This window comes from Nicotiana tabacum, chromosome 19 (assembly GCF_000715075.1).
Source record: "Nicotiana tabacum cultivar K326 chromosome 19, ASM71507v2, whole genome shotgun sequence".
NCBI classification, from domain to species: domain Eukaryota; kingdom Viridiplantae; phylum Streptophyta; class Magnoliopsida; order Solanales; family Solanaceae; genus Nicotiana; species Nicotiana tabacum.
In genome coordinates, this window is record NC_134098.1 from 90,903,168 (window position 1) to 90,918,272 (window position 15,105).

Below are 15,105 nucleotides of genomic sequence, written 5' to 3' on the forward strand. Positions count from 1 at the left end.
CATATTGTTTGGACCCATAGTGGTTGTTTCTTACTGTCATTTCACTGATTTCATTGATATTTCGTACTAAGTCATAATCATGCATTTATATCATATCTCAGTCTCAGTTATTTATTAATACGTCATATCATTGTGGTCGGTCTAGTTTCATGACTTTGTGAGCCCGTGAGTGAGACTGGAGAGATTGATGACTAAGTGAGGTCGGTGGCCTGTTTGTGAGGATATTGATATTACATCACGTGAGTTGTCCGTGCGGCACATAAGTTGTCCATGCGATTCCAGATGTTGATATTATAGTACGTGAGTTATCCGTGCAGCACGTGAGTTGTCCGTGCGATTCTAGATATTGATATTATGGCACGTGAGTTGTCCGTGCAGCACGTGAGTTGTCCGTGTGGATTATAGATCTTGGGCTGAAAGAAGCCCCTCCGGAGTCTGCACACCCCTAGTGAGCGCAGTCGACTATAAATAGGGATCGGGTTGCACGCCGCAGCGGGTATGGTACAATGCTGAGTGTTTGAGTATGCTGAGCATAGTGAGAGAGAATGCGAGACAGTGAGATTGAGTACTCTGAGAGTATGAGTACATGAGCTCATCATCGATATGCATTGTATTTGACATGCGTACTTGAGATACATGCATAGAGGTGCATTTCCTTCTGCTACCCAGTTTTGGGGACATTTATGATTTTACCTGTATCTTGACATGTAGGCATAGAGAAGTACTTTCCTCATGCTATCTAAAAAGGAAACATCTTACTATTTGTTGAAAGGAGTTTGAGGAAAATCACAGTTTTCAAACTTACTCGTATATTGGCTTTTCGGTAAAAGATTTGGATATAGACTGAGATACTTGAAAAGAAATGCCTATTTTTCTGCACTGTGAACGAACTGAGCCTTTTATTTCTGAGATTCTTCTTTTGTTATTGTACTATGTTGTTATGAACTGTTGTGGAATATTGGTGTTGGACCTGACCTTTCTGTTAGCTCGTCACTACTTTCAACCTAAGGTTAGGTTTGTTACTTATTGAGTACATGGGGTCGGTTGTACTCATACTACACTTCTGCACCTTGCGTGTAGATGTTGGTTGCTGATGTTGCTGTGTTCGATGGGAGCTAGATTGAAGATGTACATGTGTCCCGGTTGTAGCTGCCTCTTGTTTGTGGTAGCCTTAGATCTATAAAACTCTGTTTATGTGCTTTCCAAACAGACGATGTATTTATTTCATTTTCGCTTTGTAAAATCTATTTTTAGAAGCTCATGATTTGTACTACCAGTTCTTGGGGAATGTATAAGATTCAGATAATTTCTTTACTTAATTGCTTTATTTATTGTTATTGGAATTGGTTAGTGGTTAACTGGCTTACCTAGCGGGTTGGGTTAGGTGCCATCACGACTAGTTAGATTTTGGGTCGTGACAATACCATACATAGTAAAAACAATACCTTAAATTTTACGTCCACAATCTATATTAGGTCTGGGCCTGGGAGCGGTTCCTGTTGTTCCATCCACCTCTACCACCGATGGCTCCGGATGCACCACCTCCACCGTTTCTCCCTTTTTCTTGGAGGTAGGTTGATAGGCGAGGCTACGGATGCGAGTTCGAGGCTCGACATCATCTTCCCTATTACAGGGATTTGTTGGATTTGCTTGAAGGCATGCAGGTACATGTATACTTAACTTTACTTGGCCTGGCTTTATATTTGTTGTGTTTAGTGACGATTCCTGTGTTTAATTAATATTTCATATAGAGGGCCATATAACGACGCGCTCATAGCTGGTTTGCCCAATTATTGCTCCCGCGGCCGAGCTATGTGGAGCTCTTCCGTCCTGCTGATAGGTCTCGATATTGTCGAGCATCATGCCGCCGAGCGAGGCCTTTGCCAGTTTGGTCAACCGCATCTTGTACCTATTCTGCCCACTTGGATTAGGACACATTACTAGCGGGATGATCGTTCCAGGGTTGACCAGACATACTTGGCCTGGCTAGAGGCCCAGATTGAGGTTTGGGACCAGAGGTATGACCTTATTCCTCCACCCCCTGCACCTGAGCGTACGGATGGCGAGCATGGGTATATGGGTTGGTATAGCAGTGTTACCCGACTTCTCGTCGAGAACCCCATTCATCTCGCTGGAGTTCGATACATTCCATACGTCGGGAGGCATGAGGCACTTGTATGTTATTTGTTATACTTACTTATAATGTTACATTATCCTTACGTAATTAATAGTTTACATGTTATGCAAGCTATTGGCTTACATTAGTTCTACCAGTTGGAACAGTAGATATTGCAGTATACCGGCGAGGGAGCGGTACCTTTGCATGGGTATGGCCGTGGGGTTACTATTCTTGTTGCCGAGACATTGAGACGTGACCGAGATGATGAGCGCTTAGGATACGAGGCTGCTTATGTGCCGCTAGAGGAGTACCATCATGGGCCACCAGTGGAGCCTAAACGTGGTAGACGTGACAGGCATGGGCAGAGAGGAAGGGGTATCCCATGAGGTCGTGATGGTCGGCGAGGACAGGGTCCCCAGTAAGGGGGAGTTGAGGCACCCATGGACGATATTAGAGATGATCAGCCGGGTGACCACCCTGAGCCACACGATGCTCATCATGACATGCCATCATTCAGCCTTCAGTTGTCGCCAGGGACTTCGCAGGTGACCCCGTCAGCTCCATTATTGATCGTGGGCATGGCCATTACTCGACAGGAGTGGGATTAGTATTTTCCTGATCCCCCAGAGCCATCGACGGTTGTTGATTCTCGTCCGACACGAGAGGTGCATAGTGGGTGACGACTGAGTTATGCTCATCACCGAGGGATGTTGAGGATCTAGCACATACTTCATCTACTACAGTGCACCCTGATGTTCCGACAGAGCCTTAGGGTGCTACTCATGCGCAGGTTTGTTTGTATTACTGTTATTTCTATTTGTTTTTATCTCATTGATTAGTAAGTAATATCTAAAGCGTTTTTAGATATTATTCAGGAGGCCGCATTGTGCGATACTGAGATGCCGGAGACGGATGATCTTATACAGGAGCCCGCTAAGACCATGGTATGACTATCTAAAAAAGGTTTTCCTAACACGTATGTTAGTAATTATTATTTCATATAGTAAAATATCTTATTATTTTGTAGGTTACTACCGACCCGACGGCCGCTTCTACCGAGTCTGCCAGCCTTACCGACGATCATGTTGTAAGGCCCCGGAAAATTTTGCAAAAGAAAGATAATATTTCATCATGCCGGACTAGGCTTACATAATTGAGGGATCAGACTTTTTGGGCTGAACAATGCACTGGAAAGTGAAGGAAAAATTTGGGCAGAAAAATGTATTTCTGCGGCCCACTATGCAGCCGCAGAATCACTCTGCGGACCGCATAATGGTCGCAGAATGAAGCAGGGGTGAGGACGTTTGGGCGAAAGTCTGCGGTGCATTATACGACCGCAGACCAGTTCTGCGGTGCATTATGCGACTGCAGAACAGGTCTGCGGGCCTCATAACTACCGCAGACCCATACAGATTTTTTTCTGATTTGTGGCACCAAATTGTGCGGCCGATATGCGAACCGCATATCCATTCCGCGGTCCCTATTTTGGAGCTTCATTTTTGGGTTTTTATAACCCGACCCTACTTAGTTAAATGGACGCAATGAGCCATTTTTGAGCTAAAATTTGACATTTTTAGATTAAGAAAGTGCCCTAGAGTGAGAGAGTAATCTTCAACAAATTGTCCTTCAATTCTTTCTCAAATCTTTGAAGATTAACAAGGAAAACTCACTAGGTTTTCATCCTAGAGGTAAGATTCTACACTCTAATCCCTAATTTTGATATTATCTGAAAATGGGTAATTAGCAAGATAATTTTTGGGCATGAGAGTTGTTTATTTTATATGCATGTATTTATCAAAGGGGTTTAGGAAGATTGTTGAACTAAAAATGGTAAGGAATGTGTTGTGGGATGATGGAATCCTCCATAAAAGGACCTTGAAACCTTAATGCATACTTAGTGTTTGATAAAATGCTCAAATGAGCTAGAACCATGATCATCTTTCTAACTTTGGTTCAACTTGTTAAATTTCTAAAATAGATTGAATTTGCTAAGAATTCCGGAACATTTTAGTGTTTAAGGAAGTTCAATTGAGGTATGTTGGCTAAACTCTTCTTTAAGAATTGGAACCCCAATATCCTTGTAAGTTCCAAGATATTTATTACAAGTTGAGTATTCCGAATAATTTTTGTGGCAAAAATATATGTTTAATTTGTGTTTCAAATGCTCTCATGATACTATATTATAAATCGAGGATGTGTTCCAAACTATAGATTGTGTATCTACGTGTTATGATTCCAAGTCGTGATTTATGTGGAAAACTATTATGCCAAATTGTGTAGAGATTGTGATTGGGGTTACACCTCTACCCGCATATATTGGGGTGAGGCGGCAGGGCCGCTTTGTGTATGATTTTGGTATTATTGTTGTACCACCACCCACATATATATATTGGGGTGAGGCGACATGGCCGTTTTGTATAGGTACTGGTATCGTTGAAGCATTTCCACCCGTATATATATATATATATTGGGGTGAGGCGGAGGGTCCGCTTTGTGTGAAAATGGTTACAGAGGATCTCACCTTAAATTCTATAAATGTTAATGATAGCTCTTGATAAGTTTGCTTTGGTTTAAACGGCTATCTATGCTATTCCATTGTCGCCTTGATTCATCATATTCATATTGTATTTCTGAGTTCTTAAATTGGTGTTTGATTTTCATACTAGTACTATTCGACATGTACTAACGTCCCTTTTACCGAGGGCACTGCATCTTTAATGGATGTAGGTGGTTCCACAGTGGAGGATACTGACCAGTGATAGGAGTGCTCATTCTTCCCAGCTGACTTGGTGATCCCCATCTCATTCCGGGGTTGTGCATATTTATTTTGTATGTGTTATCGTGTTTTGAGGTATAGCCGGAGCTTTATTGCCGGCACTATTATTGTACTCTTTGGTATTTTTAGAGGCTCTATAGACTGTGTGTGAGTTGTGTATGGGTATTGGAAATGTTAAACAAGTTGTGTTGTGATTAAATCAAATCACTTGTTCCACTTTGAACCATGAAGAGGTGTGTGTGTGTTTTGAGACTTATTAATGGAGTAACTAATGGTAATGAATTGGTATTGTAGACATGATCATCTTACTGTCTAATTAACGAAAATACGTATTCTCTTTATTCATGGATGAGTTTGGGTAGAAGAAAATCTAATAGGCTTGCTCGGCCGGGTTTACTCGGTTGAGCGTCGGTCGCGCTCCCCGAGTTTGGGGCGTGACACATGCTGCAGCGCATCCTCCGATAAAGAGGCTACGTGATGAGGATGATCCTGATAGTGTAGCCGGGCGGGATGGGATGCGCCTCAGGCCAGCCAATGCTTTAAAGCATACACTATGTGGGACACATTGACATTTATTATTATTTGTATATATGACATTAAATATATAATAACCACATTATTTATGTTTTACATAATTTGCGCATGTGTTTTTATTTCTCGAGATATTTATTAGTTTAACACTTCAACACAAAAAAAATGACAGTTTAACATAAAATTTAAATTCGTTACCAATTAAAGATAATACATGACATGTACAACATAAAAGTAAAATACTACACTCAACACATCAATGTGTTTGTTTAGTCACTATCGCCCATTATTCTGTGCTTCAACCACTTAAATTTCTCCTCCAACCTATTTTTTCTTCTTCTGCCTCTTTTAGTTTCTCCTGCAATGCCGCAAGTTGTTCTTGTAGTTTCACGATTTGGAGTTCGTATTCACCGGTCAGATTCCAAATGTTTAGCAAACATGATTTGTAGTATTCCTGATTAATGGGTTCATCATACCATTCATCAAAACTACATTTCTTTTCGTCCTACCAATGAGAGAATAATACAAGACTATTAATTAATATGTTATAAAAAAGTATTAACAAACAATTCTTCCAAGAATAAAACTTACAACTTGTTTACACATCCAACGTCTGCGCACCAAATTGCAATTTGACCAACATGGCTTCAAAATCGCACGTTTGCCACAGTAACACCTTGGTACGTAATTGCGTCCAAACATGTCGTAATGCTCGAAAATGGAAAATTAATGGAAAGTTTTTCTATTCGTTTCATTACGACGCAAATAATAACTAAAATACGTGAGATTTTTATAGGAAGCTAAGAGTGATTTTAGGTTACATAACGCATATTGGTGATGCGCTATATTTCGCGTGATAATGATTATTTCGGGTACAAGTGGGTCCATCTTTTTCAGTACGATAGCTTTTTCAGGTCATCAGCTTTTTTAGTCTGACAACTTTTTCATGTCGACATCACAATACATATAGCGCATATTGGTGAGGCGCTATGTTTCGCGTGATAATGATTCATTCGGGTACAAGTGGGTCCAGCATTTCATGTCAACAGCTTTTTTAGTCCGACAACTTTTTCAGGTCGACATGACAATATACATAGCGCATATTGGTGAGGCACTATATTTCGCGTGATAATGATTCATTCGGGTACAAGTGGGTCCAGAATTTCATGTCAACAACACTTTTAGTCCGACAGCTTTTTTAGGTCAACATGACAATACACATAGCGCATATTAGTGAGGCGCTATATTACGTGTGATAATGATTCATTCGGGTACAAGTGGGTCCAGCATTTCATGTCAATAACTTTTTCAGGCCGGCAGCTTTTTCAGGTCGACATGACAATACACATAACGCATATTGGTGAGGCGTTATATTTCGCTTTCTTACAGTTCGACATGCAGTTTAGTTCTTCTTAAGTTGAACCAAGAGATCTATATTCAAATACCATTTGAAGAACCAGAACAGTATCTAATTCAGAAATGCCACTAACATTTAATAAGTGGTTTACGAAGAGACAAAAAGGTGAAGGTAGTTCAAAAGATCCAAATGGAACACGTCATAACACAATCGATCCCTACCTTAAAAAAATATGCTAGGTTGCTATGCTGATTTGGTTGATGATAAGTGGTATGGTGTTCTGCGTCCCTTGGAAAATAATCCTATCAATATACACACTGATCTCAAAGTTGCAGGGAACATTATTGAGGGCGAAGCGCATTCTACAAAGCTTGAAGGTATGCAAATTTGGGGCGAAAAACTACAATGGGTTCCCCTTTACTCAAAATGATGTGATTATGAAGTATTATGTCACTGGCATGGGCTTGTTGTGCCACAAGCACTGTCTGCAATCTTCCAAACAAACACACACAAAGATGAACCAGAAGTGATTCGGCATTTGATGAAGGAGATTCTAGAGATGGAAAAGGCACTTGTTATTCATCATGCAATGGATGATCTTAACTACCTGGAAGGAACGGATGATCAGTACTAGGATTTATTAGAAAATGAAAAATTGCATAGAGACAATTATTATCATGGTTTCCCAATAGTTGTCGGGTGGGAGGGACTACCTAAGTTTCTACCACACATGTTGGACGTAGGAGTCCCATATTATTGTAGAAATCAAGCAAGTGGTCTTATTGATGATAGCGATGAAATACGAGAAATGTGTGTCAACTGGGGCCTAGATTATGATGCCCTTGGTCCCGAAGGGTGCATACAAGATGTTGACGAAGAAGATGAAGACGGTGACAATGAAATAGTGCCAGACAGCGACGATAATGGCGAATGACAATTGTTTTTTATTCCTTGGGGTGTATGTTGAATTGTTGTATTGAATCTTTAATTCTAAATATCAATTAGATTCAACCCCATTGGAAACATAATTTTATTTGATACATTTTGCAACCTGAACATTTACATAAATTTAGTACAACAAAATTACTCCAATAAAACACTATGTTTATCCTTGATAATTGGGCACATTGAATGAACTACCACCTGGAGCTGAATTACCACCGCTTCCCAAACCAGCTAAAGGACTTTTACGGCGGTCGTGTCCTGTTTGGGAACATATGCCACATTTATGCGCATAAACGGTATCACCAACATCCATTTGGTTCCGTATACGCGTTCTTTTTTGCACTTGCCATTGACGCAAATAATCCTTGTTACACACTATTTTAAATGGTTCCGGCGGCCAATAATACTCAGCATCCACTGGCTGCAACTGTCCACTTTAGGTGTTTAAGTATGCAGCAACACTATATTCTTTATCAACGTACCTCGTTGCCGCGAAACCTGTATGTAGAAAGCACTTCATGGCATATGAGCATGGAAAGTGATAGATTGACCATTTTCCACAGGAGCATAATCTTCTAGCTTCATTGACGGTGTGTGTATTATTCCCACGGTTGTGATGCAGACCAGTACGAACTTCAAAAATATTTCGCTCGCTGCAATACTGCAAAAATGAATGTCACTGTGTTCGCTTCCTATATTTCTCAAATCATTTCATTGGTTGTGGCATAAATTCAACACCTCTTTCCATCAATGACAATGCACCTCTAGATCCTTCAACAAACCTCTATTCCATCTGCTTGAATGACATTCGCACCATGGCAGTGACTGGCAATCCACGTGTAGACTTCAATAACCCATTGAAAGACTCTGACACATTTGTAGTTAAAATTTTCCCATCTTCTACCACCATACGCATGCAAAGTTCACTTGTCAACCTCATGTCGCATCAACCAACGATAGGCTTCTGGGTCTTCCTGCCTAATCAATTCCATTCGCCTCCTGAATTTACACTCTTGGTGATCTGTTGCATCTATCCACATTAAATCATGCAAGTCCATGTTCGGATAAGCCCTATGGAAGATGGCCTTCAAGTGCCTAACACAGTAATGGTGGTAGGTATACGGTTCTTGCTATGCACACAGATTCTGTACAGAACTTAAAATACTGCCATGCCGATAAAATATTAGACAAATACCTGAACGTTGTTTGACAACGTGCTCCTTCAAGTGGTTCAAAAACAATGTCCACGTCTCTTGGCTTTTATTGGCACAAATAGCAAATGCTAGGGGAAATATACTTCCATTAGCATCTACAACAGTGACGATCAATAACTTAATATCATACTTTCCATAGACATGAGTGTTGTCTATGGATATTACCGGCCGATAATGCAGAAAACCATCAATTGCTGGTTTAAATGCCCAGAACACATATTTGAATATATGTTCTGGTATTCCCGGACTCCGCTCAAGCTTCCATTCAACAACAGTCCCGGGGTTAAAGTGTTGCAATGCATCCATATACCAGGGTAGAGCGGAAAACGACTTATCCCAGTTACCATAAGCAATTTCAAACGCACGTTTACGCCCGAGAAATTTCTTTCTTTTGGTAATGGTACATCCATATACCTGGTGGACAAATGTTACACACCCTTTGATCTTGTACCTTATGGGCGCTTCAATGTGTGGAATCAAGACAAGAGAAATCAAGTTAACATTCAAGTTAAAATGATTCCCACTGAATGTGTCCATTTCACAATTGTGGGTGCCAATGTATTTCCCCACAATTAATATATTTATTTTCAACTTTCTCGCACGCAGCATCAAATTACAACCTTGAAACCATCTACGACAAATAACCTTGTATACTTTCGAAGATGACTCATGAACCACGATCTCACGACACTCTTTTATGCTGTACATTCGCATCGCCCTGCTTAGGCGCATTTTATCAGCAAAAATCATGCCCTTTGACAGCACCGTTGCTCTAGATTCATCCCACATTGCTGTCCGAATTTCGTCAAGATCCCTTGTGAAGGCATCGACATCCGGCATACTTGGCAACTGATCAAGGTAGGGAACATCCCTTGAATGAAATGGAACATAGGACTCGTACACTCTTGGTCTAACAGGAAGTGGAGCATGCTCCCTGGTCAAATCAGGTTCATCATTCTCGTCCTCATCACCGTCACCCTCATCAGGGAAGGATGTGTCTTCTCCAGACTCGTCAGCATTGTTGTCATAATCACTATCATCTTCCTGACTCTACGCATCTGCCAGATCCTGATTAAATATGTCGCCTTTGGGCAATTGAGTAAGGACAAGAGCTTCAAGTTGCTCGTTTTTACTACATAACCAATAAAATAATGAGTTTCTCAAATTCATCCAAATATTACATATAGACTTTATCACTTCACTTACAAATCATAATGTGTTGATATCCCATGATGCACATTATCCGGTTGGTGATGACTCCCGGATGGACCACCATGATTCAACACACCAAAACTAGGCATATTCCAACTGTCTGTTGGTTCATAACTTGTAAAATTCATATCTGGCCGGTATCCCCTGTGGAATATATGAGTGTTAATACAAATTCAATACATAAAAATAAACATCGATTACAAAGGAAAATTGAAGTTTACCACTCGGCTTGTGGATTATGTAAACTTGGGGAGAAATTATGTGCCCGCTCCTCATTCGCCTGTGGAGATTGTTGATACCCAATTTTGCCCTCATATTTTAAAATAGTATATATACTTTCAAAATATCATTTTTACATCATTACGTAATTTACAAGAGTTATACAAGTATTTTCTATAATTTTTATAATTTGTAAAGCTTTAAAATTGATTTTTTTTTGCATTTTAATTACTTAAATATGCAATTAATTACCCCTTTAAATTATTTTGTGATGATTTAATCGTCCAAATTTATTATTTGCACCCTTATACATGTTTTATAATATTTTACTTCATTTGCATATAATCATATTTATATTTTTGAGCTATTTGCATAATTTTGCAATAATAGCCTATATTCTAGGCATAATTACATTATATTACATTATTTGTGCCAAAATAGCATTTTATATTTTTAATTTTAAGCTATTATTTTTAATTATTTTACTGCACGAGTAATATTTTTATTATTTATAAATTATTTTTAAAAAAATTACATATTTAATTTACAGCCCAATACAAGGCTAATTTCGGACCAAATTACAGGCCCAAACACTTAGCCCATTCATTTTTTCTCTTCAGCAGCCCAATCAAATGACCCCTTTTAAAATCCGGTCATGACCCATTTATTCAACCCGTCCCACCTTCCTTTTAATCTTGGTCGTTGATCTCAAATGATCAACGGCTCGAAATAAAAGCCTCACTCTCCTTATATCCCCACCCCAAACCCTAGAGACCATTTTCTTTTCCCAGCCGCCCTCACACGCTCTCATCTTCTACGAACCCTAGCTGTCTTACCCCCCAAAAATCTCTCCGAATCAAAAAAATCTCTCCGAATCCGGTTATACTATAGAGTCCTACGATCTACTTACCTTATTTACATTACCCTGCCACTACTCACACGCTCTTAATATTACTTAGTACTCGCCTATTCTTGGCAAATATCAGGCCCTGAGTTATGAACAATCGTCCTCAATCTTCGAGACTTAGATAATATTTTGTCTATATACACTCATCACCAGACTCTATGGGTCTGATTCAGTGAGATTTTTTTACCATTTTTGTTCTTCGTTTTAAATTAGAGTTTGCATGTTTCTTCTTAAATTGATTCTAATCGATTTTGCATGCTATATTTTCCTTATTTGTGTTTCATCGACTGTCTTTCCTTGTTTGGGTACTTAATTTTGATGTTATATAAACCCCTCCCCAATTTCCCCTTTAAACGGAGACTCCAATCGCTAAAATTACTACTGTCTTTCTTATTCTTTCTTCTTTTACACTATTCTGAGGCTCAATCTTTTGGCCGGCTGAAAGCCAAGGCCACCGTATTCTGTTAATCTTCCTCCAGTGCAAGCACTGCTCGGGGTCTGTTTCGAGACTCTTGTGAACTCTGAAGCGCTAGAGGTTTTGGGATTTTTCATCACTCTTTTGCAATTGTTGCTATTCCTGAGATTTTGAGTTTTTCGTTCTTTATTCGTTTGTTTGCAACTGGTTAGTGCCCTTTACCCTCGTAATTTTACTTCTTTCTGTTTGTGATTATGTTATGTGCATTAGTGTTATCTGGATTTCTCTGAGTTAATTTTGATATTATATACAATTCTGCTTATTTCAGCATTACATTATAGTTCCATTAGCTTCAATTTTATGCAAGTCTTGATGTTAACTCATATGTGTAAAGCTAAGTTGATTCATGACGCATGCCTGATTCGTAATTGAAACCCAATTGATGATTGTTGAATTTCGTTTGATTTCTTGCACTGAAACCCCTTTGTGAGACTATGTTCCTGCTCGAAATTGCTCTCTTCATGTTGAATCCTTTATGCCTAATTTGCTATTTTTCTGCAAGTCATGCCTAAATGCTTAGCCTAATATGCTAACCTTAATTGTGTCCAACCTGAATGATCATTATGTTACTCATACCTGTTGCTTATTCTGAGTTTGGCTTTTTGCCTTGTTCTGTACTATCATGATAACTAACTTATGCCCAGAATGTGTTCTAATTCCTGTTGAGGTATTCATACCCAACCTGTTATCTTTATGGAATTCTCATGTTAGCTATGATCCTTTCCCATGCTATTTGTAAATCTACTGAGTTCCTGACTTGTTCAATCTTGTGTTCCTAAGTACCAATTGAGACCTTTAGAGTAGATACCATAACCAACACTTTTTCCATATATGTGACCAACTAGCATAAGGTTTGATGTTTGTCTGGTGTGAAGGTGACATATTTTGTTCACCATAAGTCTTCTGGTATTGTAATTGATACTCAGCGCGTTAAAATTTTCTCATTCTCGACTAAGTGATTGTTCAAACCTGTTTTGTTATGTTGTCTTCATTAAGCCTTCATGTTGAAACTTTTCATGAGAAGGCTACGCTCTATTTATTCTTGTCTATGACTCTATTAGACTCTTACGCTTAAATCTTATGTCTAAGGTTTTTTAGGCTAATTCTGAATCAGTTTACTCTTGAATAATATGAGCAACTCCTACCTAAAAGGAGTTGCGAAATATTATTTATGTTGCACGGGGTGATTCTTTAGACTAAAAAATTTAGGATCCCCTCCCCCCTTCCCCTTATATGGTTGCTAAGAGGATTTAGTCATTATATACAGACCGACGCAGTTGCAATCCTTGTGATCTTTAAAACTTGTGTCAATTATTCATATAGTTTAATAATTTTTACACTGGTTTATGTTATAATAGGACTTTCAACTTTCATATTTTTCTTTACTTATATGCTCGCCTAGTTTAATCATATAATCCACATGGTGTAAAATTCGGTCGGGAACCACAGTTGTGAACCTCGAATAGTGCCTAACACCTTCTCTTTGAGGTAATTTGAGCCCTTACCCGATCTTTGGTGGCATTGACTAGTCAAACAGAGTTATTTGCAAATAGGTGCCCTATCGCACCTTAAAAATCGTTAGGTGGCGACTCTTCTCTTTTAATTACCTTCCTTTAAAAGAGTTGTCACACGTCTAAACCCGTTTTCGCGAGAAAACGGGGCGCGACAGAGATAAGTTTTGATCAGGCCAAACTCTTTCACCCGAAACCTGTTTGGCTAAAATATTCCAAAATAACCACCCGATGATTGAGGGATATTATTGCGAACGTTTTCAGCCTTGACGTACATTTCCAATATTTTTATCACAAGAAGTTCCCGATGTTCATCCGGAGTCCTCAAAAAATCTGTCAGAGTTTCATCGTCTTCGATGTTAAACTTAGCATAACAAGCAACCCCTTGCGGAGTAACAGAATACGGATATTTTTCGGTTACTTTAATATTCACTGAATATTTGCTCACACTCATTTTTTTATATAACAACGATATCAATCTATCGTACCCCATTGTAAGTGCCAACTTAACATGATACTATGGAGAACAATCATAGCGTACTGAATTGTTCTCCGCCACAACCTCATCCCCCCCCTCCCCTCCCCCCCTCCCAATATAATGAAACCCTAATATTTTGCTATTCTGACATTATGACAAAATGCAAAATAACTTAACGAACAAATATTTCGGAAGTCTTGAAGGATCGTGAATGGATTTTTACCAAATTCTGAATCTCCTTAAATAAGAAAAAAATCAGTTCGGGGGTACAATTATTTGATGTATAGCGCATGCATAATAGGCTTTATACCCATATGAATTATTGGTGGGTCAGTTAAGTGCAGATGAATTATTGGTAGGGCCACATTTTATATATAGCGCGGTTATTCACTGCGCTATACCTTAACGGATAAAACTGCCGTTAAGGTATAGTGCGATGAATAACCGCGCTATATATAAAATGGTGCCTAGTTTTTTTAAACCTATTTGTGTTTCTTGAGTCCAAAAGAACCACACTTTGGTTCCGGACACTAATTTTTAGCCTAAATTGATCTATGAGTAACTCTGTCAAAATATCTTAGAAATAATTTTTTTTTTGGTTGATATGTTATATATGACCGTAACTAAAGAAAAATAATTATTTAGTAATTATACAATTTATAAGAAAACAACACATATTAATAAAGCTTAATAAAATTTGGGTAGGTTGGGCTATGACCCGAATTTTATCCTATCTTGACCCAATCCATCTTAGCCTAAGTAATTTTTGGACGGGTCAAATTATTAACTTAACCCATTTTGACCCGTCCAAAATCGACCCAACGCGTCCATTTAACACCCCTAGATTCACAACCAAGAGACTACTTTTGAGGTATCCATTAACATGAGGGAAAGACTGAATCCTCCTTTATCTGAAAGAAACATTGGAAACAGGGGAGCTACTCGAGCACGAATTAATCATTATATAATGATGGGCTGCTTTACAAATTAATGAGATGATTTTTGCGCATGATCATGAAATATTGAAGTGTATATACGAGAATTGGATGAATGACCCTGAGATAACAAAATTGGGAGATTTACTTAGCAATTACTTAATGCTGCATAACTCTCCGCGATTCGATTTTTATAAGTATGATTTTGGCTGGGGAAAACCAATCGCACGTAGGAGTGGCATGGGAAATATGTTAGAGGGGAAAATAACTGTGTCACCAGGGCTAGAAGAAGGGAGCATGATACTTGAGATTTGCCTTTCTTCAGAGACGATACGTGCATTGGAGGAAGACATAATATTTGGGGAGTTTGCTAACACACCTGTTGTTGGTTTGGAACGAACAATTCGAGCTCGTATCTAAATTAAA

General features: G+C 39.0%; 1 pseudogene; it reads left to right on the top strand.

The window, feature by feature from the left end:
• Positions 1-15,105, top strand: part of LOC142173591 (uncharacterized) — a 66,884-nt pseudogene extending 51,779 nt beyond the window's left edge.